The sequence below is a fragment of the Balaenoptera acutorostrata genome, chromosome 13 (genome assembly GCF_949987535.1).
Source record: "Balaenoptera acutorostrata chromosome 13, mBalAcu1.1, whole genome shotgun sequence".
Taxonomy (NCBI): domain Eukaryota; kingdom Metazoa; phylum Chordata; class Mammalia; order Artiodactyla; family Balaenopteridae; genus Balaenoptera; species Balaenoptera acutorostrata.
Genome location: NC_080076.1, coordinates 69,473,000 through 69,500,461, shown reverse-complemented (window position 1 = coordinate 69,500,461; position 27,462 = coordinate 69,473,000). Strand labels below are relative to the sequence as shown.

At 46.0% G+C, this 27,462-nt stretch overlaps 1 long non-coding RNA gene across 5 annotated transcripts in view; it reads right to left on the bottom strand.

Annotated features, from left to right (window-relative positions):
- Positions 1-27,462, bottom strand: part of LOC130704626 (uncharacterized) — a 298,014-nt gene that overhangs the window by 122,608 nt on the left and 147,944 nt on the right. For all 5 annotated transcript variants that reach the window (XR_009005074.1, XR_009005072.1, XR_009005070.1 and 2 more), the window contains exon 2: positions 17,787-17,950. This is a non-coding gene — a long non-coding RNA (uncharacterized LOC130704626). The remainder of the gene's footprint in view (positions 1-17,786; positions 17,951-27,462) is intronic.

Here is a 27,462-nt window from a genome sequence, read left to right as displayed (position 1 = left end):
ACTGCGGTTAAGGACTCACCCAAGGTCACACAGCTAGTGGGTGGCTGAACCAGGATTTCAACCCAGAGCTGCCTAGCTTAATGTTTGTCATCTGGCCGTTCCAACTGAGAACCCCAACCTTAAAATTCTCACCTCCTCTGCCCCCCTTGAAGAGAGATCCCTGGAGGTGAACTTGGCCATATGCCATTGCTTTTCGTCAAAGGTAGAGCACTTTAGAAAAGGACTGTGGTCATTACAACACTGAACCAAAGTATGGGTGGCTTATGGCCTGGAGGAGTTCATAAACTAGGTCCAATTAGTTGCCGCCAATTAACACTGCACCACAGACCCCTCCCTCCTGGCACCAAAGTCCTTTCAGAATCAAAATGACAGACGACCCAGGTCATACCTGAAGAAAGAAGCTACGCACTGAATACCATTTACTATGCAAAGCAGATTCCTTTTTCCTAGAATGTGCTGATGTTGAGTCACGGAAATACATTCAAATTAACCCCTGAGCGATCCTCTTCCAAATTCCTCATTTAGGGTTGACTCCCTGGCACATAATATTACTAATCCAGAGCTCCAGGAAGGCACACTGATTACCTTGGATGCATATGAGAGCTCCACTAACACACTATGTGGTTCAGGGTGGAAATCAGAACTCATGGTACAAGCTCCAGCCCCCAGTGAAGCATCAAAGGTCCCCCAGGACCTGGCTCAAACCAAATTCATTCATGAACTCATTAAACAAATACTTACTGAGCACCTACTATATGCCAGACACTGTTCCCTGTGCTGGAGATACAGTAGTGAATAAAACAGTCAAAAGTCCCTGCCCTCCAGGAATTTACATTCTAGTGGGAGAGAAAGATAACAACAATACACTCTATAGCACAGTAGATGGGGAGAAGTGTTATGAAGAAAAACAAAGCAGGATCCAGCAGCAGACAGTGCTGTGAGGTGAGGATGATGATTCAAAACAGGGTTATCAGGAAAGATCTGAAGGAGACAGTTGGACCCAAACTTTATTCCAAGGCTGCTGAAATGATCTAAGGAGAGCTGATGGGGGTTCCATGCGGGGTAGAAACCAGGGAGGTGCAAGAGGAGCACAGAGTCTCTCAAAATATTTGGAAAGTACAGCCCACTGTGTTTACAGTGGATTAAAAGTGGGGAGGGAGTGGAATCAAGGGAAGAATCAAAGATGACCCCAAGGTGTCCTGAGCCCCTGGGAGGGTGGATCTGTTGACTCCTGCAATGGGCATGTCTGCAAATTAAATTGGGGGGATCAGTTCAGGTTGGGGATAGCAAGTTTGAGGTGCATATTCAACACGCAAGTGGAGTTGGCAAGCAGGCCAGACAGTTTCCTTACAGATCTTCGACTCCATGAAGAGTCTCTAACATCTATCTTTGTTCACACAGAGCCTCTACCTGAAGGGCCCTCCCTATCTCAGCAGGAGCAATCCCTACCCTCATTGACAACTTATCCACAAACCTGGAATACTGCCCCTCTTCAGAAATCTCCCAGCCCCTCTCCCTACAGCTTTTCCAGGCACTTGCTCTTCCCTACCAGAACTTAACAGGCTGACAAAAGAGGAAATATTTAGGAGTTGAGCAGGGGATGGAGGGAATTGCTGCCCTCATATCTCATGAGTGACCGACTCTCTCCTCAGGAGTATGTTGACCTGCCTTCTCCCCCTGCCTCCTGAGGACCCCAGTCTCTTCTTAAGAGTCACAGGCCTTTTCACAATATGCCTTTATCAATATGATTCCAATAAACGTTTCAGTTCCGCATATAAATTCCAGGGCCTGGCTGCCCAGCAGAGGCGACCTGCTCAATCAGCAGACCATAAAGATGTAATAATGCAATTAAAAGGTATGGCCTGTCACCCTCATAAAGCTGGAGATCAATGCAGGGGGAGCTGAGGACATCAGGGAGAGGAATCTGGATTCTCTGCAACATCTGAAGGATGAGGAAACCGGATGATTCAACAGAATCGGGGAACAAGATACCTGGACCTGGAGAGGTTCTAGCTCCAGCTTAGGATCCCATCTTGGACCTCTGGCCTCCTTCAGTGGGCTGGATGTCAAGAGATGTGGGATCTGTCTCCAGGTCACACTCAGAGACCCTGAGGTTTTTAAACAAATCCCTTCAATTCTTTAAGCCTCAGCCTCCTCACCAGTAAAGTGGGTGTAATGATAATACTATCTTCTTCACAAGATTGTTGAGACAGAGCAGACGCAGAAAAATTTAATGCTGGAGGGATCCTAGTCCATAAGCTGCAAGATCAAATACCTACAGGGGCTAGGCGAATGATGGTATGAGCTGGACCACTGAGGCTGGAGAACCTCTTGCCATTCATAAAATCATAAAGAATTTGAGTGGAAGGAATATCAGATCAAATCTTCTCCATCTTGTTTATTGCAGGCATAACACAGATCTGGGGAGGGTGAGGGATTCCATGAAGCCCAAAAGAGCATCATTGATGGAGATGGGACCAGAACTCAAATACACTGACTCTGAATTTAGTGCTTAAAGCACTGTCCCACTCAGATGTCCAAGGGAAAGAGGCTGAGAGTGGGAGTAAGAATCACTGGAAGAGACAAGAGATGAGCCCTAATTTACCTGCAGACAGAAGATAGTCAAGGAGAGATGAACCATAAAAGGCCAAGTTATCTCTGGAATGATGGGCACCCATTGATGACCTTGGAAATTATGGACTTGAAACCAGAGAACTCTAAGTTCAAGTCTTATGCTTATATTGCTTACAATAGTGATATATTGCTTACAAAACTGGCCTTATTCTCCATTCCTCTCTGTGTGTTTGCCATTTGTAATGTGTCTTTGCAGTTCCTTCAGTTGGGAAGTGGAGTCTATTTCTCTACCTCTTTAGTTTGGATTAGCCATCTGGTGGAGGAGATTGTGTGTCTTTTCCAAGCCTGGGCCTCAAGAGGCCTTATGCATTTCTGTTCTTTATTTTGGAATTTGCTGTATACCATGAGTCTGCTGGAGGATGAAAAACACGTGGTTCTTAATCCCCATCAACACTGCTCAACAGTTAGCCAAATAACAGACTTAAGGAAGACTATCCTAGACCATCTAGAAGCATGAATGAGCCCAGTCATGATTAGCTGAACCCAGCCAAGACCAGAAGCACCCATATGACTGTAGGGGTGTAAACAATAATAAGTGCTTATTATTTGAAGCCACTGAGCTTTGGCATTGTTTGTTACTCAGCAACAGCTAACTGCTACATCTTGGTTCCTTATTTTCTAGCCTTATAATCTTGGGAAAATTCCCTCACCGCGTCAAGCCTCAGTTTCCCCAGTTGCAAAATAGTGGCAATGGTGATGATAATGATAATGTCAACCCACCAAGGTCTTTGTGGTGATTAAACAAGAGAATGCACTCAAGGCTAAGAGCATAGTACCTGGCATACAGTGAGTGCTCAATATATGTTGATTTCTTTCTTCCAGGAAGCCATGCCACAGCCTTGGTCCACCAAGAGATTAGAGGATATGTGGTTTGCTCCCATTTCAGAAAGACTAGTAGTTAAATAGAAGCTACGTCTTGGAATTCCAAACCCAAATCCTTAGGCACCCCTGGACTCCTCTGGAACCCCTGGCCTGCAGGCCAGTCAGGGCAGGGGTAAGTGCCAGGGCAGGCAGCCTTGATGCCGGCTGAGTTCAGCAGTGCAGTTTGCTCTGCTTGCCAGAGCTTGCATGTTTACATACATCCCATAATTACCATCTGCACAGCCAGCGGCATTTGTTGCAAATGGGCCGTTTCCATCTGTTGAAGCAATTTCCTCAGAGGAATTTGCATTGATCACTTTTTTATGCAAAGCTTTTGTATAGATCATTTTCCCCCCCAATGGTTTTTAATAGGTCTAAATATTTGAAGGGCAGGGAGGGGCCTCAGAAGGAAGGAGGTTGAGGACTGGGGAGAGTCGTGGTGCGGGGTGGGGGGGGGGAGAAGATGGGGAGAGAAGATGTCCTCTTCCACAAAACCCCACCTGTATTCCTCATCTGCAGTGACCCAACTCAACCACTGTTCAGGACCCCAGCCCAGGCAATGCCATTTCAAATATTTATTGTTTGCCTTTATACTTGAGCTGGTAGCTCGTGGTTAATGGAGAGGCCTCGGAATGAGGGAAAATGGGGCGTGGTTATCAGCCAAGCAACTGGTGACTGCAGCTCAGAGCTTCGTACCTGAGAGGACCAGATGGGCAACTTTGCATATTTTTGACAGCTGTAATGAACAGGGCAGCTCCATATTGATTAAATGTCTGGGAAATTAGTGCAACCCTCTGGAGCTTCACTATTTACTATTTCTGCTCAAATTCTCAGCAAAGTTTATACAAGCAGAAGTCTGCGGTAAGAGAAGGGGAAAAAGAGGAGACAGTTGAACAAGATGATATATGCTTTCTAGGGGTCCCAGCGCAATAGATGCAAAATGGGGGCTGACTGTGGTTTTATCATTGAGCTCCTGGAGGGTAAAAATCTAGGTTGATTCATTTCTGCATTCCCAGTGTCCAGCATGGTACCTGGCACAGCGTAGGCTCTCAGGAGATGACTGGCCCTAGACAGAACATTTGACCAGAAATAAAAATCTAGATTCTGGGCTCAGGCAGAGATTTGAGGCTCAATAGGCAGATGAAAGACTGTGCCTTTAAAGTAGATGAAGTCACATCCTTGAAAATATAACTAAATCTTTAGTAAACAAAAAAAAAATCATGTGGAGGTAAGTGATGTCCCTGCTGCTACCCCAGCCCCACATTGATTCTCCTTTTTCTCCTTTGAGCATCATGACACTCAGTGGCTATGGGACACTGGATAAATAAAACAAGATTGGTCTAAACATGCCCCGACAAGACTCAGGTGGAGTTTTTCAAGGTATGGTCTGCAAAACACCTGCATCAGAATCAGCTGGGAAGCGGATTACAAATGCAGATTCTTGGGCCCTTGTTAAAGAAAAATTTATTCAGACATGTGTTAAAAATGTTGAGGAAGACTTTATTCAAGGAGGTAGTGGGTATGTCACTACTACAATGGGGATTTTGCAATAGGCGAGAGATTTTGGGCTCAACTCCAAATGAATACAACAAGCCAAAGTGGGAATTTACAGCTAAGGAGCAGAACTAGGGGAGAGGGGGCATCTGTGGATGGAAAATTACTAAGAGGCAGGGTAATTCTTTGCTAGACTGATCTAATAGGATTCTTGCTGAATTCAGGCCAGAGTGATAAGATATCAAGGGTCGGGGATTAGGAATTTGATCAGATATCAAGGGTGATCAGACCAAGGATGGGGGATTTTGGCTAAACTGACTCAGCAAGATTCTTGCTAAAACTGGAGTAAGCAGGTCAAAGACAGAGTCCATGGTCCACGTCTAATCAGAAAGAGGACTCAGAGGAGCCTGACTCAAATTTGGCCGAAAGAGAGAGTCATTGTCACCCCCAAGAATCAACAGGTTAAATAAGTTCCTAAGGGATTCTAATGTGCTGAAGTTGGAGGATCGCCGTGGGCTCTGGACTCCTGGGTTAGAATCCTAGCCCTGCCTCTTGCCAGTCATGTGACCTGAACAGGTCAAGAGTTGCCCAATTGAAAGGCCTTGGAGCTGTCCCTGGTGCTGCCCTGGGCTTCGGTGCCTCACTCTACTAGTCTGTTTTTCCCACCCTAATTCATGACCTCTCTTCATTCAGTAAGCCATGTTCTGTCCCTTCCACAGATGTCTGGCCTCCTGTGCATGACCTCATACTAGGAAAACACATTCTGAAACTCCTGTATATGCTCTGACCCTTCTCTTTATTGTTTGTAGAGATCTCTCCTACTTCTGATTCCAGGGGACTGGCCACACTTCACCTAACACCTATTGATTCTGATCTTTGGCAAATGCAGTCATTGCAACAGAATCTCAATGCCTCCATCAGGAGAAAAGAGAGAAAAATCCTGGGTGGGAGTCTAGGCATCAGACAGATATGCAGATTGGTCTAAGTGACTTATTTGCTATACTTTTTTTCATTTGTCATATTCACAGAGGTAAATCGGGTCTTGAATAGCACAGTAAGTCTTCAATAAATGTTGAAAGGATGGAGGGAAAAAGGACAGATTCAATACATGACAGATTGATGGAAATGATGATGATGATGATGATGATGATGGCGACGACAATGCAGATGTCGATCACGGGGACAGTGATGATAGTAATGGCTCCATTCTGCCACAGGCCCCGCAAAGAGTTACTCATTTATATCACTGGCTCCTGAAGACATTTGGGTTTGAGACCCTGGTTTATTAGCTGGATGAAGAAATGGGTGGATGGATGGACGGATGGACAGAGGGGTACAGGGGTGGAGGGAGGGATGGAGTGATAGATGTATGAATGGATGGAAAGAAGGACAAAAAGAAAGGTTGGAGGAAGAAAGGAAAGAAAGTGAGATATAAAAAAAGAAAGAAAAGGAAGATAGTGAAGACTAGAGAAAGAAAAGAAAAATGGGGGGATGAGGGAGACCATAAATTCTATTGTGCTGTAAACACTCATCAAGCAAGACTAAGAGATAATGAAGTAAATTCATCCAATTCATCACAGAATATTACTGTACTTCATTTACTTTCCCTCCAATTAGGTAAAAAGCCTATTCTATTAACAGCCACCCTTGCAGATCCAGACAAAATTAACTCCTGGTGCCTCATCCAGGAAGCAGGGCAATTGATTCTTCCCCCTAATCCGTTTATTTCATTAGCAATACATTTATTTGGTACATGCATTTTGCCACGCTGCAGCAATGAAATGTCCCTGCAAGGTGTGGGGTATGGGGGAGCGTTTGGAATATTAACCATATCACTATTACCACCATGGCAGTGCTTAAAGATCATATGTAAATCAAATGTCAAGGGAGAAAATTGTAGCGAGGGCTGTCAGGAAACAATTTAGCAGTGGTTAAAGGCACAGCTCATGGCTGGGTGAATCGTGAACTTTGCAAATGGAAAACCGAGCTGGCTTCCACTGTGGAGGCTGATGAGACCCAGGGGAAAAAGAGTGGGGAGGCTGGGGAAATGCTGGATATTTGTACCCCACAACAAGGAAAACAAACAAACAAACAATGCATTAGCTTTTAAATATTCACAGCCAGCTGCTATGGTGAGTTCCCATTGAAAGTGAATTTGGCCTATTCAAGAATTTCACCACCATTTCTGCCTTTTTCATTTAGAAGGAGGATTTAATTACATGGAAAGAGCAGCTTTTTCAAAAAAAATACTGTGGGTCCTTTATTTGTCCAGACTTCAGGAGGTTGGTTTCCATGTTGCAAAACAGATGATAATGATGATGATGATTTTACTATCACATGTCCCAAGGATGTTTGACCTATAATTCTTTTCTTGTTAAGTTATCCTTTTCTTGGGGAGTTGATCATATGTGTGTGTGTGTGTGTGTGTGTGTGTGTGTGTGTCCGTACGTGCTTGTAAAATGATTGGTGGCTTACTCTGTCAACGTTCAGTCACTGCTCAAGGTATTTCAAGCAGGAAGGGATTTAATACAGGGAGTTAGAAGCTTCCTTAATTGTTAGAAACACAGAAGGAACACAGCTCAGGAAATCCAGAAGCACCAGAATCACAGGGAGTATCATGGGAAATGTTGGTTGCCTGTCTCCTGGAAATAGACGATTCCCAAAGTTAATGTAGACGCCACCTGCAAAACCCATGCCTTCCTTTTGCCAACACCTTGCCCCTGCCTGCAGCTCCCTCTAGGGTATTATGTCTTCTCCTTTCTCACCTTCAAATCTCATGCAAGGGCTCCTCCTTCTTTCAGACAACTCCCCTCTCCATAAACTGTATCTCATGGAAAGAAAATTGCTTTGGAACTCAAATCATGACTCCAGCAGCAAAACTGAGACCTTGTGCAAGGAGATTCACCTCCGAGAGCCTCAGATCTCTCAGCTCTGATGTGGGCTTAATAGTACCTGGTCACAACAGAGATGTTGCTGGGATGAAGTGTAAAATATCTAGGTACCCAGCACATAGTAGATGCCAAATCAATGCCAATTGTTTTTTTTCCTCTTCCTTTTACCTTTGTGTCTCCCTGGGAAGTTCATTTGAAGCCAATTTCTTCCACAGAGATATTACCAGGGCAGAGGGAGAGAATTCCCAAGGTCCCGGGTCCCCCTGGGAAAAGTCCTCCTTTAAAGAAAGCCATTAAGGATTTAATTTCTTATCATCTTCGATTCCAACTAGCCAGAGTGTTATGAATAATATCCTATTAGCTGGAGACGTTCAAACAATCACCCGTTAACATGTTCTTACGGCGAAATGATGAAGCGTCTTCCGAAATCATGGCGCTTATCTGCGCCCCACTCAGCGGGCACTCCATCACGCCCACCAACGACACTTCTTGTATTGCTGTCTTGGATTCCAACTAATCATTACGGGGAGGCAGGCAGCGGGAGAGCTGAGAGCCTCCCTTGGCTTCAGGCTCCTGAGACAGGGCCTTGCTTCACCTTGGCCTGCCCCCTGGTGTATGGTAAAGTACCTGCCCCAGAGGGGATCGGAGCAGCTTCTTGAGAGATAATCATTAGGCAAATCACCAACATTCAGTGATTTTGTAATAGGGAAACCAAGTCAGGAAAGCACTGATTGCAAAATGCATCGAGCCAAGAACAGACAAAAAGAGAGGAAAATTACACAAAGGAGTTATTTAAAATAAAGAAAGATATAAATGAAACAGCTAAAATAGAGACATCAAGTTTCAAGAGTAAGAAGAGCCCCCAAGATTGGCTATTCCAGTTTTTATTCCTCTCCTCTCAAACCCCAGAAAAATGTGTGTTACAGAAGCTGAGCCCAGCAAGGCATTCTCTGGCCAGGTAAATTAGGGAAGCACTGAGTCATCAGAGCCCATCTTGCTGCTTCAAAGTATACATCACATGCTAAGGACTCCGACCTGCCCTGTAGGTAAGACAGCCACTTAATTCTTTAGTTACAACACTTACCAAACCTGTTTAACCACAGAATCCCTCTTTTTGTCCCTGCATCTGCCAGAACCATTCGCTGGTAGTCACGAGGCTTTCTGTGAGACAATGAGCCCAAGTTCTCTTTGCTTTTAGAGTCTCTCTTAATTAAAAGAGATTTTTCCCTATTTTTATACTGATCCGAGATCAAAAGGAAGTGTGATATGTATTTCATAAAATGGCTCCTTTTGAGAATTTTGGAGGGTGATGGTGACCCCACTGAGCTCTGCAACAAGGAAAGAGGAAAAGGAGTTAATAGGTACTGTGTTCCTACTATGTGCTAAGCACTTCAGAAGCATTGCCCCACTAACCCCCCCAATAATCCTATGAAGTACATCCCATTGTTTCCCCCTTTACAGATAAGAAAACTGAGGCCAGCAAGGCTTGCTAAAGAGCCCCATTTCCCTGAGTCAGTGACAGCCCATGTGTGGATTCTGAGTCCTGGCCCAGAGCACTTTTACCTGGAACAAGACACTCCTTAGTCCTTAGGGTGCCGGGACCCACTTTAAAAATATGATGAGTCTGGGTGTTCAAATGCAGAGGATTCATGGACCCAGTAAGGTCCAGAATTAAGGCTACTATGCTTCCACAGTGCTGCTACCAGAGGCAGAACAGTGCCCAGATGCAAGCAGGGGAAGAGTCTACCGGTCCCCACTGCCACCCTCTGCTGTGAAAAGACAAAAACCATCAAGACAGGTGAGACTCAGTCTCCCATCTCAGCGTGCAATAGCTCCAAACATTTCACTAATCCCCCCAATCAACTTGTAAGTTCTTCCTGTTATTGTACCCACTTTATAGATGAGGAAACTCGAGGCTTGGGGAGATTGTTTACCTTGCCAAGAAGTAAAGTCATTTAGAATTTAGGAAAGAAAAAAAAATGGGAAGGAAGGAAGCTCCAAGAAAGGACAAATGATCATTTTTGAGTACTTTGTATATGGCCTTCCAGGCTGGAGTTCCTCATTTAGTTTTCTCAGAAATTAGAACTAAGCAGGTGCCTGGCTCCCACTTTACAGATGATGATGCTGAGGTCAGAGGTTTTAAGTGAGTCCTTCCAGACCACAACAGGGTAAGATCTGGACCCGCTCCTGCTCCCAGCCCAGACCTGTTCTCTTTCCTCTTCCCTTCCCTCAGCTCCCTGAGGAATTTCAGGGACTGTTCTTATTCTTGGGGTTGTGGATATGGAGGACAATGGATCAGGCACTTGGCGGGTGGGGGAGAGGAACGGCTAGGGGAAGGATGCTCCTATTTAGGGGAACTTCTATGCTTAAACACTTCCCTGCCGGTTCTCTCTGACCTTGGGCGGCTGCCATCACCTTAAATGCACAGTAATACACGCTCAGTCACTGTTCAATGCCCAGGGGAATGGTTTAAGGCCCTCCACTGGAGTGAATATTTTTATGCAGGGTATAATTCCTTTTAAGACCTTCACAGCATTCCTGCAGCCTCCACCATGCCCTCTCCTCCGGAGAGCGTGCGGCAGAAAGAAAAGCCACTTTCTAATGAGGGAGCAGCGAGCTTCAGGCAGAGGAGCCCAGGCTGCACCGCCCCCGGGCTGAGGGAAGTGTCTGCTTTCTTATTATCTTCTATTTTGCCCCCTAAAATCCATCCTCGGTAATAATTATGGCCAACATTTATAGAGTGCTTGTTGTGCGTCAGGCCTATTGTAGAGACCAACACTTATAATCTCATTTAATCCTAACAACACTGAGAGACTGGTATCCCATTTTACAGAGGAGTAACTGAAACACAGAGAAGGCAAGTGCTATATGACTTACCCAAGGCCACACAGCAAGAAAGGGGGAAGCCAGACTAGAAAACTAGGGAGTCTGGGTTCCACATATAACACCAAAATACATTCCATCCAGCAACCAACCAGGGGGATCACCCCAAAGAACAAACCTAATCATGTCACTCCCCAGCTCCAAATCCTCCAGGCTCTCTACTGCCCTTGGGCTGGAGATCAGATCCTTCCCCACTGCATCTTCAGACCCTGCCTACCTCTCCATCTTTGTTTTGTCCCACACTATTCCTGGCTCTCAGCATGATGCTGCACTGACCTCTTGTGTTTCTAGAACCCTCCACACTCTTGCCTTTGCCACAAAGGGCCTTTGCATCTGCCTTTCCTCTGCTTGGAACACTCTTAGCCACACACCTTCAATCCATTCTCACCTGGTTAACTCCACCTCATCCAAACACCACTTCCTCAGGGAAGCCTGCCCTGATTGCCACTCTTGGTCAACACCTCCGTTAGTTCCCTTTGCTGCAACTGCCACATATCTACTCGTACATTTGTTTATGAGATTATTTCATCCACATCTGTTGCTAAAATTAAACGGTCCATGCCAGGAAGGCAGAAACCATGATTATCTTGTACACTGCTATTTTTCTGGCTCCTGGAATCATGGGCATCCAAAATATATGCTGAATGACTGAACAAATGAGTAGATGAATGAGTGAGTGAATAGCCATAGGGAAGGAGCGAGGCATCCGGGTTGGCAGAGCAAGTCCTGTAGGGCTGGGACTAGGGTGACGCAAGTGAGGCACTCACCTCTGGCACAGAATTTAAGGGGCACCAAAAAATTCAGTAATCAAGATAAACGTTTTAATGCAATATTTTAAAAAATCAAATTTAATGCAAACAAAAATCCACGATGAACAAAGTCTAAACATTTTAAATAAAGTGCCATGTGAGTCACATTGGTGCCTGAGGCAAAAGGGAAAATCAGTAATTCTAATTCTGTCTTTGTTTAAAATTTTGATATTTTGTTCATCAGAGATTGGTTTGCCTTAACTTTCGCTTTTTAAAAAAACACTTCACTGAAGCGGTTTTTTTGTTTGTTTGTTTTTTTACCTCGACTACTGGGATTTCTGATACCCTCCTTTCAATTTTGTGCCCAATGCTTTCCTCATTCTAGTCCTGGCTGGTTCCAGTCTTTGCTTCGCCATCAGGTAGCTCTGCAACCTCAAGCAAGCCACGTGACCACTCTGGTCTTCTCCTTCCTCATCATCAGCAACGGGAGGTGGCCCACAGTCGGGCCCTTTATCAGTGAGGTGGTGAACATGAGCACCAAGCAGGTGCCACAGGGCCTTTGCACTTGCAGTTTCCTTTGCCTGGAACATGCCAGGAACACGTAAATGGCAGCTGCCCAATTAGTAGTGTCATTTCTATTTCATAAATGAGGAAAGTGAGGCTCAGGATATTAAATGAGTTGCTTCAAGTTGCAAATCTTGTAAGCCACGGAGCTGAGTCTTAAACCTTCATCTTGTGTTCTCCACTGTCTCTCCAAGTCCAACCCTCCTCAGTGAGCAGAGGCAGAGCTTGAGAACAGAGCAGGGAAGAACAGGCAGCAAGCGAGGGGCAGAGATAGGACTAGAACCCAGGTCTCCTGGTCCCCAGCTAAGGCACCTTCCTGAACCCCATGGTGCTTTTGGAATTTGCAGAGACTTGTAAGACTATGTGCAGTGCCCACCAAAGAACCCAGGAAACTATGTAGCTCAGTCGTGGGGGCATTTGAGGCATCTTCCAGCGGCCAGCAACCGGAGGCATCCTCCCTTCACGGTGGTCTCATATTTCATGCAGCTCAGAATTCTCTCCTCTCTGACCTGGTGCCGCTACCTCTGCCCTCCTAGAAGCAGGGAACGGTGAAACGGAGGTGCTTGGAGAGGCAGATGGTTCTCAGAAGATGCGTTTTGGGCAAACTCTTTAAAAACAATCCTTCCTCAACTCCTTGGTTCCTCTGCCATTAGTAGAAGAAAAGTATTGTGAAAACAGCGCAAGCTGTGCAGTTGGACAGAGGTGGACTTGAACCCAGTTGCCTGGCCTTGGAAAGTCCCTTCACCTCTATGACGCACCATTCATTTGTCAAAAGTGGATAAGAGATGTAAGTGCATGTGTTTTTGTGTATATGCATGTCTACATGTACGTGTACCTCGTGTATGGGTGCACACCAGCCAGCACGTGTGTGCATGCCTGCATGTGTCTGTGCTTTTGTGTATGCATGTGTATCTGTGTGTGTAAATGTATGTAAGTGCATGTGTGTTTGTGTACATACACGTCTACACGTGTATGTGGCACATGTACGTCTGAATATGTGTGTGTGTATGTCTGTGTGTACATAAGGATGTGAATGAGTGTGTGTCCTTACGTATGGGTGCACATCCGTGTGTGTGTGTCTGTGTTTCTGTATGTGCACGTGTCTCCTCTTTGGTAGACGAGAAGCCCAATAAATTAGGTGAAGGATAATGGATGCGAAATACTTTTGAACACTGCCCATTCCTTCACACGTGCAGTGAGAGAGTGTTAACATTCACATCCAGGATGAAAAGCCGTTTTGACTGATCTCCCCCACACCTTCCCCTCTCCCTTTGCTTCCCTTAAGTTCTCTAATTGTCAGCTCTGTCCACACAAAGAGCAGTGGATCCCAGCGGCATGTAACCTTCCCTGACCAAGTCGCTTGAGAAAGCCAAGCTTTCTGGTTGATGGAAGATCACCTCTCTTTAATTACCGTTTTGAAAATTACATTTTGGATGGAAATCTCTGCAAAACTCACTCTGTTCTTTGATACTTTGGATGGGGGCCCTCGAACTGAATCTCAGATCTATCATTATGAGCATCACTAAGTTTCCAGAGAGGTGAAAGGATCTGCACACGAAGGGGTGTTTCCCACACACAGCGTGGCCCCAGACTGCTCTGGTTTTGACATTAGTGAGGCTTCTTCCAAACAGTCCTTTCTCTCCCGAGCCCACGAAGGCATCCACAGCCACCTTTATCTGCTTTTGCCTGCAGCTGTTTGCTTCCCTCTCCCTTCTATTTGTTGCATCCAACCTGCCGACCAGGCCAGCTAACTACCTTTGTTAATACTGTGTGCAGGGGCTTCCCTGGTGGCGCAGTGGTTGAGAATCTGCCTGCCAATGCAGGGGACACGGGTTCGAGCCGTGGTCTGGGAGGATCCCACATGCCGCGGAGCGACTAGGCCCGTGAGCCACAATTACTGAGCCTGCGCATCTGGAGCCTGTGCTCCGCAACAAGAGAGGCCGCGATAGTGAGAGGCTCGCGTGCCACGATGAAGAGTGGCCCCCACTTGCCGCAACTAGAGAAAGCCCTTGCACAGAAACGAAGACCCAACACAGCCATACATAAATAAATAAATAAAAATTAAAAATACTGTGTGCAAAATCAGGGTAACTAGGCTCTGAGTGAGAGTCAAGAGTTGCTGGTTAAGATGAAGATTTTACAGCATTAATATCCTTGCTGTTACTGGTTGGCGGGTGGACAGTAAGAGTCCTGGTTCACCAAACTCAAAGAGCTGTGCCAGGCCAAACAAAGGCTCCATCTGCTTCATTCATTCATTCACTCATTCATCACAAGTTAATAGAGCTCCAGCTACGTGACAGGTATTGTTCTCAGCACAGGGGCTCAGGGATGCCCAGAGGCTTTCTGGATATCTGAGGCTTCCAGAGAGGTGAGCTGTGGATAGCTGAGGTGTTCCTGAATAAGACATGGGACCTGCCCTTAAGATTTTGGTCTTTTGGAGGAGACAGGACACAGCGGACACACAAGGGCATATGCCAACACTCAGAGACACGTACATGTACACACATGTAATGTGTTTGCAAACACACACGCTCACACATCAGGCAGTGCACTAGGAGGGCTAAGTGTGGAGGGTGGTAGCCAGGCATTTGGGACATCTAGGTGGGTTGAGGCAGGACAGGGAGGCCCCTCCCTACCTTGCCATCACCTCCTCTAATTCAGGTGAGTTTTTTGTGGCAAAGGACCAGGGAGAGAGTCAGAAGACCTGGAATCTAGTCCCTGTACCCCAAATGATCTCTGTGCAATTGTGACCTTTTTTTTACATTTTTTAAATTGGTCTATAACTGACATATAACACTGTATTAGTTTTAGGTGTACAACATAGTAATTTGATATATGTTTATGTGGCAAAATGATTACCACAGTAAGTCTAGTTAACATTCATCACCACACATAGTTTTAATTTTTTTCCTTGTGATGTGAACTTCTAAGATCTACCCTCTTAGCAACTTTCAGATATGCAAGACAGCATTGTTAACTATCGTCACCATGCTGCACATTATGTCCCTGTGACTTACTTATCTTGTACCTGGAAGTTTGTACATTTTGACCACCTTCCTCCAATTCCCCCTCCCCCCACTCTCTCTGCCCTTTTTTAATCAGACTGTTTGATTGTGACCTGAATAATTCAACAATTCCCCAATCTGGGCCTTGGTTCCCCAGCTTTAAAATGATGAAATTGGACCGGATGATATCTGAAGCCCATTTGAGTTCAAACACTCTAATCTTCTGATTCTAATAATAGAATCGATCATAATAATCACCTTGTACTGAGTGTTTACCATATTCTAAGTGTCATATAACCATCTTATTTAATCCTCACTTTAACCCAACGAAGCAGGTGCTACTTTCCCGTTTTATAGATGAGAAAACTGAGCCTACAAGCAATTAAGTGGCCTACCCAAGATCACGCAGCTAATTAGTGTCAGAGCTGGGATTTAGATCCAGGCTGTCCAATCCCAGAGTCCATGTTCTTAACCACCGATCTGCTGGGCTTCTAACATCCTGTGATGTTATGGTTCTGGGGTCCTGTGTTCTTAACCATCCATGCCCCTCCATGCTGCCCCATGCCTTTACTTAGGGCCTTTGTTAGCAACATCTCAGACTTCATGAGGCGGTGCGGGAGAGAGGGAAGAGGAGAGCCAGGGCCTCCGTTGCCTTGGAACTCCAGGCAGGCTGGCACCCCAAGGTCCCCAGGCCCAGTTCCCCTGCACGCTCATCTGGCACCGGCTGGCAGATGGGTACGCTGGCCAGTCCTGCCAGCTTGCCAGCTGGCCCAAAGCACCCAGTGGCTGGCACCTCGGCCACTTGGATGGGCTGCCGGCCCCCCTCACACAGGCATGCAGCTGGCAGTGAGGAGCAGATGGGCCGGCCGTCGGGCCATTGGCTCTCCGATAAACTGCCAGCTGGCTTTGCTGCGCCTGGTGCCTTGGCACCTCTGGGCTGGCATCGGGGGGCAGGAGGGCTGACACTCTGGCTTCCTATGGATGGGCAGCTGGCACAGGCAGCAGAGAGGAGGGCTCCTCGGCCCCCTCCTGGCTGCCCCCTTAAATGTCCAGGGGCCTTGCCAATGGGAACTGAAGGCAGAATCCACCCTATCGTCACCCTGAAGAGTCTGCAACGGGAGCGAGCTTCCTCTCCCACGCTTTCCATGACCTGCATCGATTTTCACAAGCTCTGGCTTCCCTGGGATGTGCCCCATTCCTGCGCTCTGACTCCCAATGTTCTAGCCTCCTTTGTCTGCTAGGGAAGAGGTGGACCCTGGCAGGCACCCCCAGTCCCCGCCAGCTCCTCTCTACCTCCCTCAAAGTCTGGCCACCTGTCCCTTTACAGCTTGGCTCAGGTTCTGTGGCTGCCAGAGGACTGGGCCTATCGAGGGCTGGGATCCTGGTGAGATGCCATGTGAAAGCCAAGGAGGTGTGGGCTCCAGCCCCGGCACATCCCACGACTGCGGTGAGAACCTGGAGCCGCGCCTTTCCCTCTCTGGGCCTCGGTTTTCCCGTCACTGTTTTCCCATCTTTCACTCTAAAGTGAAGAGGTCATGATAGAATAGAGTCTCATCTTGGGGGTCCCTAGATAAACCTTAGTGGGTTCATTACCCCTGATATTTTATGCACAATCTCACGTGTTTGGGTGGTGTTATGGGTTGAATTGTGTCCCCCTGAAAGACGATGAAGTCTTAGCCCCCCAGGACCTGTGAATGTGATCTTATTTGGAAATTGGGTCTCTGCAGATGACTGAGTTAAGATGAGGTCATGAGGATGGGCCCTCATCCAAGATGACCGTGTCCTTATAAAAGGGGGAATTTGGACACAGAGACAGATGGAGGTAAGATGACGCAAAGATACAGGGAGAAGGCCACCTATGAGCCAAGGTACGCCTGAGGCCACCAGAACCTGGGAGAGCAATGGAACAGATTCTTCCTCCCCACCTCTGAAGGCACCAACCTGCTGACACATTGATTTCAGACTTCCCACTGCCAGAACTGTGAGACAATAAATTTCTGTTGTTCTAATCCACCCTGTTTGTGGTACTTTGTTACAGCAGCCCCGGGGCACTAATACAGATGGGCATAAACTTTTCTAAGAGATGGTCCATACATTTCACGAGGTTAGCAATGGGGGTCTTGACCCACCCCACCCCAACTCGGACCATTAAAGTCCTCCCCAATCCTGACATTCTAGAATTCTCCATAATGAAGTGGAAGGCACAGAAAAGCATGACAGCCAGGTTTGGCTCCCCAGGGGGTGCTTTATTCAGGCAAAGGGAATTCATTACCCATGATTTCAGATTTGGAGGAACTTAATCAGGACTAAAGGCCAGCTCTCCTTTAATATCTAACTTTGCATGTGGTATCAGAAGGCCTTGGTTCAAACCCCTGTTCCCTAATTTCTGGCTGGGAGACTGATTAAGCCTGTAGAGCCGCCAACTGGAAGGCAGATGAAAATGTGAATGAAGCAACTTTAAAAATTAATACTCTCTCATCCTATAATTCCACTTCTGGGAATTAACCTGAGGATACATGTCAAATTATAGAAAGTTTTATTTTAAAAAGGCATTTATGGGAGTGGTTGGTTTATACATTTTTTAAAAAAGCAAACAAGGAAATAGCTGCTTCTAAATGGAGTTTGGTGGTTTAGGATACTCTCAGCTGCAGGTAATAGGCAACCAACTTGGATGCCTGCAAGGCTCAGGACATCTATTATCTTACCTCGTGGGAAGCCCAGGGGGAGGGTGCACTGATGGGATGCCTCCAGGGGTCTGGATCTACTCCTCTGTGTCCTTCCCTGCATGTCCACTTTGTCCCTGGTCTGGCTCTCCTCATGGACACAAGATGGCTGCAGAAGTCCTAGTATCACTCTCTGACCCAGCCACCTGCAGAGAAAGAACAGGGGCAATGTCTCATGAATGCCTCTTTATAAAAGTCAATCAAGGACTTCCTTGGTGGTGCAGTGGTTAAGAATACACTTGCCAGTGCAGGGGACATGGGTTCGAGCCCTGGTCCGGGAAGATTCCACATGCTGGAGAGCAACTAAGCCCGTGTACCACAACTACTGAGCCTGTGCTCTAGAGCCTGTGAGCCACAACTACTGAGCTCACGTGCCACAGCTACTGAAGCCCACATGTTCTAGGGCCTGGTGCTGCAACTACTGAGCCCACATGCTGCAACTACTGAAGCCCGCGTGCCTAGAGCCCGTGCTCCGCAACAAGAGAAGCCACCGCAATGAGAAGCTCACGCACTGCAACGAAGAGTAGCCCCCGCTCACCGCAACTAGAGAAAGCCCGCGCGCAGCAACGAAGACCCAATGCAGCCAAAAATAAATAAATAAATAAATTTATTTTAAAAAAATAAACAACAACAGTCGATCAACCTTTCCCAGAGGCTCCTATAACTCATCACCTGTGATTGTGCTGTGCACCCAGGTCTTAACCAACCCTGAAAAGACAAATGGGGTGACTGTGATTGGCATGGTCAGTCAGGGCCCACCTGTGAAGCTGGAGGTAGGTTACCTGCAGGACAAGGATGGTGAATTTGGACTGTATCAGGAAGGAAAAGGTGGGAGTGGGACTGAATATCTGGTAGGCAATCACCAGGGAGATGATTAGCCATGGGACAGTGTGGTAGTCACTATCTGGTAGACTAGCAGCAATTTAAAAGTTAGAATTATGTTAAAATTAAAAGGCAAAATAATAAAAGGATATAAAGTCTGAGACATACATGACAAGGGTTAATACCATCAGTGGAAAATGCATACTTGCAAATCAGTAAGACCAACACTCTGAGATGACTGGCAAATATAAATATATAAGTAGGATATAAATATCCATCAGTCCAGTGAGAAAAGGAAAACTGATATCACTGATAATCAATACATTTCATCTGTAAACCTGTCCAGGTTTATAGAAACTCACCAGTGCTACTGAATTTTTGAGGAAATGATCACTCAAATGCATTGTTGGTGAATGCATGAATCAGCATAGCAAGTTGGCCTTGAAACTGTGTCTGCTTTAGTTTTTTAATTGAGGCAAAATTCACATAACATAAAATAAAGCTTTTCAGAGCAGACAATTCAGTGGCATTTGGTACATTCACAATGCTGTGCGACCATGACCTTTATCTAGTTCCAAAGTATTTTCAACACCCCCGAAAGAAAATCCCATACTCATTAATCAATCACTCCCCTAACCCCCACCTCCCAGCCCCTGGCAACCACTAATCTGCTTTCTCTCTCTATGGATTTACCTATTCTGGATTTTCATATAAATGGAAACGTGCAATATGTGATCTTTTGTATCTGGCTTCTTTCACTTAGCATTGTTTTCTAGGTTCATCCATGTTATACTATACATCAATACTTCATTCCTTTTTATGGCTGAATAATATTCCATTATATATGCTGCTTTTTGACCCATCAATTTCACTTCTGGAAATTTATCCCAAGAAAATTATCACAAAGTGTGCAAAGAACAGCTGCCAGGATCTTCTGGAGATGTTATTTGGACAGCTGCAAGATGAGATTAAAGAAGTTATTTATGATTCATCTATATGATGGGATACTATAAAGGCGACATCAGTTATATTACAATAGAATGTTTCATAATGCTAGAAAACACTTATGACACATTGATGCTTTCTGAAAAGCAGATTATACAACTGCATGTTCTCGATAACCCAATTTTCCTTCATTCTTTACATTATATACAATATTTGTTACTTAAGGAGCATCCACTGTGTGCCAGGCACTGTTCTAGGTGCTAAATATAAAGCAGTGATATAAATAGACAGAAATTATTGACCTCAGGTAGCTTTCTACGTCATAGTGTGTGTAAGTCTGGTAGTTGTGGTGGGGGGGAGTGGGGAATCAATAGGAAGTTGGGGGTCCCATGAAGGAAGGTAGAAGCAGGTTATACTCATATGTGTTGAGAGTCTGGATGCATAAATAGAAAACAGCCTGGGTGGTGGCTTACAAGCGATCTTTATTTCTTTCTTTTTATGTGCCCATAATGCCCACATCTTCTTCAACAGACATATGTGCTACTTTTAAATTCAGGAAAAAGAAAGCTGACTTGAAAGTGGTGGGCTTATTAAGAACTAGCTGCATCACAATATCAAAATGAATATAATAGAAATTTAAATAAAACTGCACAATCTAAATGTTATAGAATCTATGCTTACAGAGATTTTATATATTTAAAAGCTGGTTAGAAACCCAGTTTTTGTATAGTGATTGGCACATAGTGGGTGTTCAATAAATACCTATTGGAGGAATGGTTTATTTTCCCTTTTACATCTTATGTTTTGTATTTTCCACATGTTCCTCTGGAGCATTCAGTTCCTTTCTTTGTGAAACAAAGCATCATATTTAAAAAAAAATTAAGATTATAATATATTTGCAAGGTAAGTAAAGTTTAGTGTAAGGAGATAAATGAAACCAGGTTTGCACAGAGTGCTTTCTGCCTCATAGTAGGCCTTCTAGAAATGTTTGTTTCTACTTTTCTCCCTGGAGTGCTTTTAAAAAAGATCCTATTTACAAGAGAAAATTGATTCCCATGCAACTGTTTTTCTCCTGCACATCTGTGACATAAATCATAGCCTTCCTGAAGAGCATCTTCAGAGCTCGTAAACTCTCAGAATTGCAAGAAACCTTGAAGATTTCCCCATCCTATGCTTCATCGTCCCAATCCCAACTTATGAATGAGGAAACTGAGGCCCAGAGAGGGGAAGCAACCTGTCCTAGGTCACACTGGTGGCCAGTGACAGAACACGGATGCGAACTGTCTTAGTCTGATCTAGCTGCCATAACAAAATACTGCAGACTGGGCAGCTTCAACAACAGAAATTTATTTCCCCACTGTTTTGGAGGCTGGAAGTCCAAGATCAAGGTGTCAGCAGGGTTGAGTTCTGGTGACAGCTCTCTTCCTGGCTTGCAGATGGTGACCTTCTCGCTGTGTCCTCACGTGCCTTTCTTCTGTGTGCACATGGGGAGAGAGTCAGCTCTCTGATGACTCTTCCTCTTATAAGGCACCAGTCTTATTGGATCAGGGCCTCACCCTTATGACCTCATTTAGCATTTGACCATAGTGACCTCCCTAAAGGCCCCATCTCCAAATACAGTCACATTAGGGGTTGCAGGTTCAACACAGGAATTTTGAGGGCACATAACTCAGCCCATAACAGGAACCCACTCCTCACTTCTCCCAGTTCAGTTCTTTCTACTAGGTCCAGCTTCCCCTGCCAACTAGAGCATGAAGGATGCTCAGGATACTATAAAACTTTATGCTCCTTGGGAAAGAGTGGGTTGTCTGTTTGGAGCCTTTGCCTTCCTTACCCCACATCTACACTTCTGCTGGAGGCTGCCTTCATCCTTGCAAAGAGACAAGGTCCAGCTTCTAGGATAAAAGCTCTAGAAGGCATGACATGTCTACGTAATGGAACAAAGGCCTGAGTCCCAGGGAGGCCAGTCTCAGGGGACGGGCTGATGCTGTTTAGGGCAAACCTGGGTAGAAGCTTCCATGAAGGCAGTGACTGTAGGCCCATGTTCTTGAACTGGAGTCCAGGGATGGGACTCACTGAGGCCTGGACACCGAGATTGTACGCAGAACCGTGGGAATGTGCATTGTTCCTTGGGAGAGTATGCAATTTTTCACCAGATTGTCCAAAGGCATTTTAAGTCTCTCTCCCCCTCAAAGAATTTAAGAACCACTGTGTTATTGGACGAGGAAGCATTTCTGGTTGCAGAAGATCGAGTCATTAAGAGTGGAGCATGGGAGGTGGGGGCAAAGTAAAAGAACAGACGGAGCTCACATCACTCACCCCTAGCTCTCTTCGGGCTGGGTAAGGGAAGAATTCCTGAAGCCCAGGGTTGCACTTCTCTTGAGTCTTGTTAACTCCAGAGATGTCCTTTTGCTTCTCATGCTCTCCTTTAAGCCACTGATGGCCCAAGCATTCCTAGTGCCCTGTGTCCAGAGACCAGCCACATTCTCTGGAAGCTGGTTAGAAATGCAGAATCTTAGACCCCATCCCAAAATTGCTGAATCTGAATCTGCCTGTTACCAAGATCCCCAGGTACACGGCCAAGCGTGACAAGCACTGGCCTGGAGAACCCCTGTCACTCAGGAAGTTCACCTTGCCGCCTTCCCCTGGACAAGGTCAGATCAGCCCACCACACCTCCAAGCAGGCATTACTAGCATGCCAAGTTGCAGAGGAGGAAACTGAGGCTTGGAGGAGGGGACGCGGATTGCCTGGTCAGAGGACTGGTGGATCCTGGCCACACCAACTTATCCACCGCCCTGTAACCTCGAGGGAAGAGCCAGCAGCTCTGACCACCTGCCTGCTGCGTCCACCATGGGATCCCTGCCGGAGAGACCCAAGGAGGGAGTGGTCCACGCCCTCCATCCCTCCTGCCCACCCCCTGCATCCTCCCAATTCTCCAGTCATGTATAAAACATTCCCAGAAACCACTTACTCCTCATGCATTTTCCATGATGCCAGGCCCAAGTTAAAATATATAAACATAAAAATATCAAGAAGCACTTTAAAAAAAAGAAAGAAAAAAGGACATGTTTCACAAAATAACAAGAGACCCATCTCGGCACTCGCCCCCCTCCCAGGGCCGCAGCCCAGGGTTGCTCTCAGCTCCCTCCTCTCCCCTGCTTTTCTCTCCTCCCTTCACATCACCCCTTTCCTTCTCAGCTTCTGCCTTTCCCCTCTGTTTTTCTTTTCCTTTTTTTCTTCTTTCCTCTTTCTCTCTTTCCTTCTCTCCTCTCTGTTCCTGGGTCTTTTCTCTCCCTTCATTCACCTGTCTCTCTGTCTGGGTTTCCACCTGCGTTTCTCTGCTTCTGTCCCTCTTCCTCTTTCTCTGTCTCACTGCCTTCCCAATTCCCTTTCTCAGTATCGCTCTGAGTTAGCATCTCCTGTTTTCTCCCTGCTGAGTGTCTGCCAAGGTCTGCTCCTGTCCCACACCCATGAAAATGGCTAAAATTAAAAGGAATGACAACGCTACCAAGAGTTGGTGAAAATATGGAGTGACCAGAATCTCAGGCACTGCTGGTGGGCGTGTAAAAGTGGACACAGGCGCTTTGAAAACAGTTTGGCAGTTTCTACTTAAGCTGAAAGTACATTTACCCTACGACCAGATATTCCATGCCTGGGTATATGCCGAGGAGAAAGGAGGGCTTATGTCCCCCGCAAGGCATGTAGACGAATGTGCATGCCAGCGTTATTCAGAATAGCCCAAACCGGAAACCATCCATATGGCCATGGACAGGAGAGTGGCTGATTGGATCCTTGTTTATTTATATGCTGGAACACAGCACAGCAATAAAAAGAATGAACTACCGTTACATATCACAATATGGACCAATCTCCAAAGCTCTGGGTTTTGAGAAAGAAATCTGGACACAAAAGAGTGCATGCTGTATGGTTCCATTTAGAGGAAGTTCAAGAACTAGCAAAACTCATTGGTAGTCCAAGAAGTCAGAGGAGTGGCTGTCCTTGAAGCAGGTCGTATGACTGGAAGGGAACACAGGAGAGCTTTCCGGGGGCTTTCGAAATGTTCTGCGTCTTGATTTGGGTAGAGTATGAACCTGGGTAAAATATTCATCTATATTACAGTTAATACACTTAGTGTTCATGCAGCTTATTGTATGTGAGTTTTACCTCAATGTAAAAATACAAAGAAAATGCTATCTATACACAATGGGATACTACTCAGACATAAAAAAGAATGAAAGTTTGCCATTTGCAGCAACATGGATGGACTCAGAGGGCATTATGCTAAATGAAATAAGTCAGAGAAAGACAAATACTGTATGACATATACTGTATGGTATCACTTATATGTGGGATTAAAAAAAAAAAATACACCAAACTAGTGAATATAACAAAACAGAAGAAGACTCACAGACAGAGCGAACAAACTAGTGGTTACCAGTGGGGTGGGGAGGGGCCACAGAGAGGTGGGGGAGTGGGAGGTGTAAACTACTGGGTATAAGACAGGCTCAAGGATGTATTGTACAACACAGAGAATAAAGCCAATATCTTGTAATAACTGTAAATGGAAAGTAACCTTTAAAATTGTACTTAAAAAGTTTAATGTATATAAAGACAAAATAATGATACGTGGTATTTATTGGTAATTATTATTATTGCCACAATAGGCAAATGGCTTGTACCCAGGCCCAGAAACTCAGATATGTTTCCAATCGCATCGATTAAAATGGGGAGAGGCATCTGTGCCCCAAACATGGTCCTCAGGGCTGAGAGTCCGCCTTCCTACTAGACCAGCTCAGGTCCTGGACCCCCACAAACATCACCATCCCTGGGAGGGCCAACCACCCCAAGACCCTTTGCAAAGACCTGCCCCAGAGAGACAAGCTGCTTCCACTCAGTTCTCATACTCCAAGCATCTTTCTGATGCTTTGGGGTTTTTTTCCCCCCTGCTTCACCTGTAACGATTATGATTACGGTTTAACTCAACACTTACTCTGATAAACAAGTAGTTAATTAACAGCCCAAAGCCTGAACCCAAGTTAATAAGAAGAGGGTGGCCTTGCTGGAAACCTCGGGGAAATCTTTCTGCCCATGGAGCCATCAGAACGCGATTACAGCCAATGGGGGAGACCAGAGGAGTTCAAAACTCCAGCCTGGGGACTCTGAAAAGGCCTTTATTTATGTTTTTCTTCTTTATTCGAGTCTTCCCAGGAGGGGAGGAAAACACAGAACCCAGTTTTTCTGTTTCAGCTGCGTGGGTGTCAGCCCAACACACACAGCCCTTGGAGGCAAACTAAAACCCGCTTATTTTCATTGAAGGGGAGGAACGGAGACCAGAGGGACTCGAGCACTATTAGTTAAATAATGGTGCTTAAAAATGCATTGAATTTAGCTGCCTCCCTCCCCCCTAAAAAAATCTGGAATTTTCCTATTGAGGATACTTTTTTCTCCTGGCCCATGAATATTAATGTTCCTCTCAGAGAGATCTACTTGAAAAAAACAAGAATAAATTAAATACCTACAGATTTTTCTAATTCCTCTTTTTGGTGACATGCCGTCATTACATCAAATTACTGAGATGGGCCCGCTCCCCCTTTTTTTTTTCTTTTTGGGTGAAAATTATGGAATATAAAGTATATGTAAATGGAGCAAAGGAGGAAAAAAAAAAACCTGTGAAGGAAGAATAGGGGAAGGAGAGGCATTAGGTATTCTGCCGGCGTAGTAGTCAGCCAATTAATCAAGCAGTGGCGAGAAAAAGATGCAGAAGGGATGAGTTCGCCCTTCACGTTGATGGGGCCGGCGCAGGGCAACACCACGGCACCTGAGCTCACGGTTAGGCATGCAGAAAGGGATCATGGGAATATCTTCCTGTCTTTGTCTTTCTCGTGAAGGATGGAAAATGTCAAGCTGTTGTTTGGCTGGATTGAGGGGGGTGGGGGAGAGTCGAGGCGAATTCACAGTCTGGCAAGGCAAGGTTTTAACTCTTTGAGGATATCTCTGCCTCCCCTCCCTCCCCAGCCTCCAGCTCCACCTTCTTCTCCTTCTTCCAGCCCACCCCCCTCAGCACATCTGTAGGGAACTCTGCCTGCAAACAGCAAGTGGGAGGGAGCTGATTGATGGTGACATGCAGGCTGGGGCAGTTTGTGTGTGTGTGGGGTGTGTGTGTGTGTGTGTGTGTGTTCTGTGCACATGTGTCAGGAGAGGGGGAGTAAGAGGCATTTTTCCTCTCCCCCATAGTGTTCTTTGTTTACTCTGGAAATGAGCGTGCATGACCCCTCTTCTCTCCAGCCCTGTCCCGTCCCCTTGGAAGTGAGCGGTGTCTCCAAATCTGCGAGTAGCTGTGAAAAGGATAATAGGAGTAATAGGGATTTGAGGCTTCAGCGCTCCCTCTGTACAGCCCTCAGTGGACTGAGCCCACCCAGAAGGCTGGCCCGACGGGGTCCCCTGGAGCCGACAGAATTCCAGTGCGACTCTGAAGAGCGGAACATCCCTGGGGCTGGTGGTAAAGGGAGAGCCCCAGCCCAGGGCTTATCACCCGCACCAATAACACTGATGATGATAACAATAACAGTAATAGCCCGCCATCTTCCATCAGCATCAGCTTGCCCTGACTCCTTTAAATTCCCATCTCTTTTCATTATTTTTAAACTCTGGCAAATCCATGATTCCAAGGAAAGTTTGTCATCAAATCACTCTCTGAGAAAATGAGTATTTGATTCTCCTCACCTGCCCTAGGAAAGGCCATTGAGTGGTCTACATGGCAGATAAGATGCTGAGGGTGGGAGATGGGAGGGATGTGGTCTAGAGTGGTAAGTGGCCACAGAAGGGGCTCAAACTCGCATCTCCAGTTCTCACTCCAAAGATCACTGTAATTTTGGCCAGAGGTGGATAGTCAAAATGCCCTACATCCTGCTCTGCCAACCTCACCAGGACCAGCCCACGACCGTTGCCAGCTCATCATGCGAGCCCAGTACGAGCCCCAGATACTAGATGCAATCCGTACTCAAAGTGTGGTCCATGGACCAGCTGCATCCTTTCACCTGAGAGCCTGCTAGAAAAGCAGAATCTCTGGCCCTAGCCCTACTCAGTCAAAATTTGCATTCCAACATCTCAGGTGATATGTGAGCACATTGAAGTTTGAAAAACACTGTTTTAAGACAAACTTTTCCCCTACATTCACAATCTGAAATCTGAATGAATCTGACAATCAAAGGCAGCTTCTACTCCATGAAATACGCCAACAGGCAGCATTTGCTTGGATGAAGTGTGGGCGCTGTGCTAGTGCTCTGCATACATTATTTCAGCCCATCCTCACCACCTGTGAGATGGGCATTGTTGATACCTCATATTACAGATGAGGTCACGGAGGCACAGAGAGGACTTGCCCGAGGACACACAGCCAGTAAAGTGGCATCACCCAGAATTTGAGGCAAAGCACCAGAATCCACAGGATTAACCTCTGAGTCAGTGGTTCTCACACTTGAGCAAACAACAGAATCACCCAGACGACTTGTTGAAAAATAGATTTCTGGGTCCCACCCCAGTTTCTGATTCAGAGGCTTGAGGGGCAGCCGAAGAATCTGCATTTCTAACAAGTTCCCAGGCAGCAGTGCTGATGCTGCAAATCGAGGGAACACTCCTTGAGAACCGCTGCTCACGGCAGGGTCATCCCTTCTGTTAGGAAACCAACTGGCCCCAGAGAAAACCGTAATTCAAAAAGATACATGCACCCCAGTGTTCACTGCAGCACTATTTACAATAGCCAGGACATGGAAGCAAATGTCCATCAACAGAAGAATGGATAAAGAAGGTGTGATACACACACACACACACACACACACAAAATAGTACTCAGCCATAAAAAGGAACGAAATTTTGCAATGTGCAGAGACG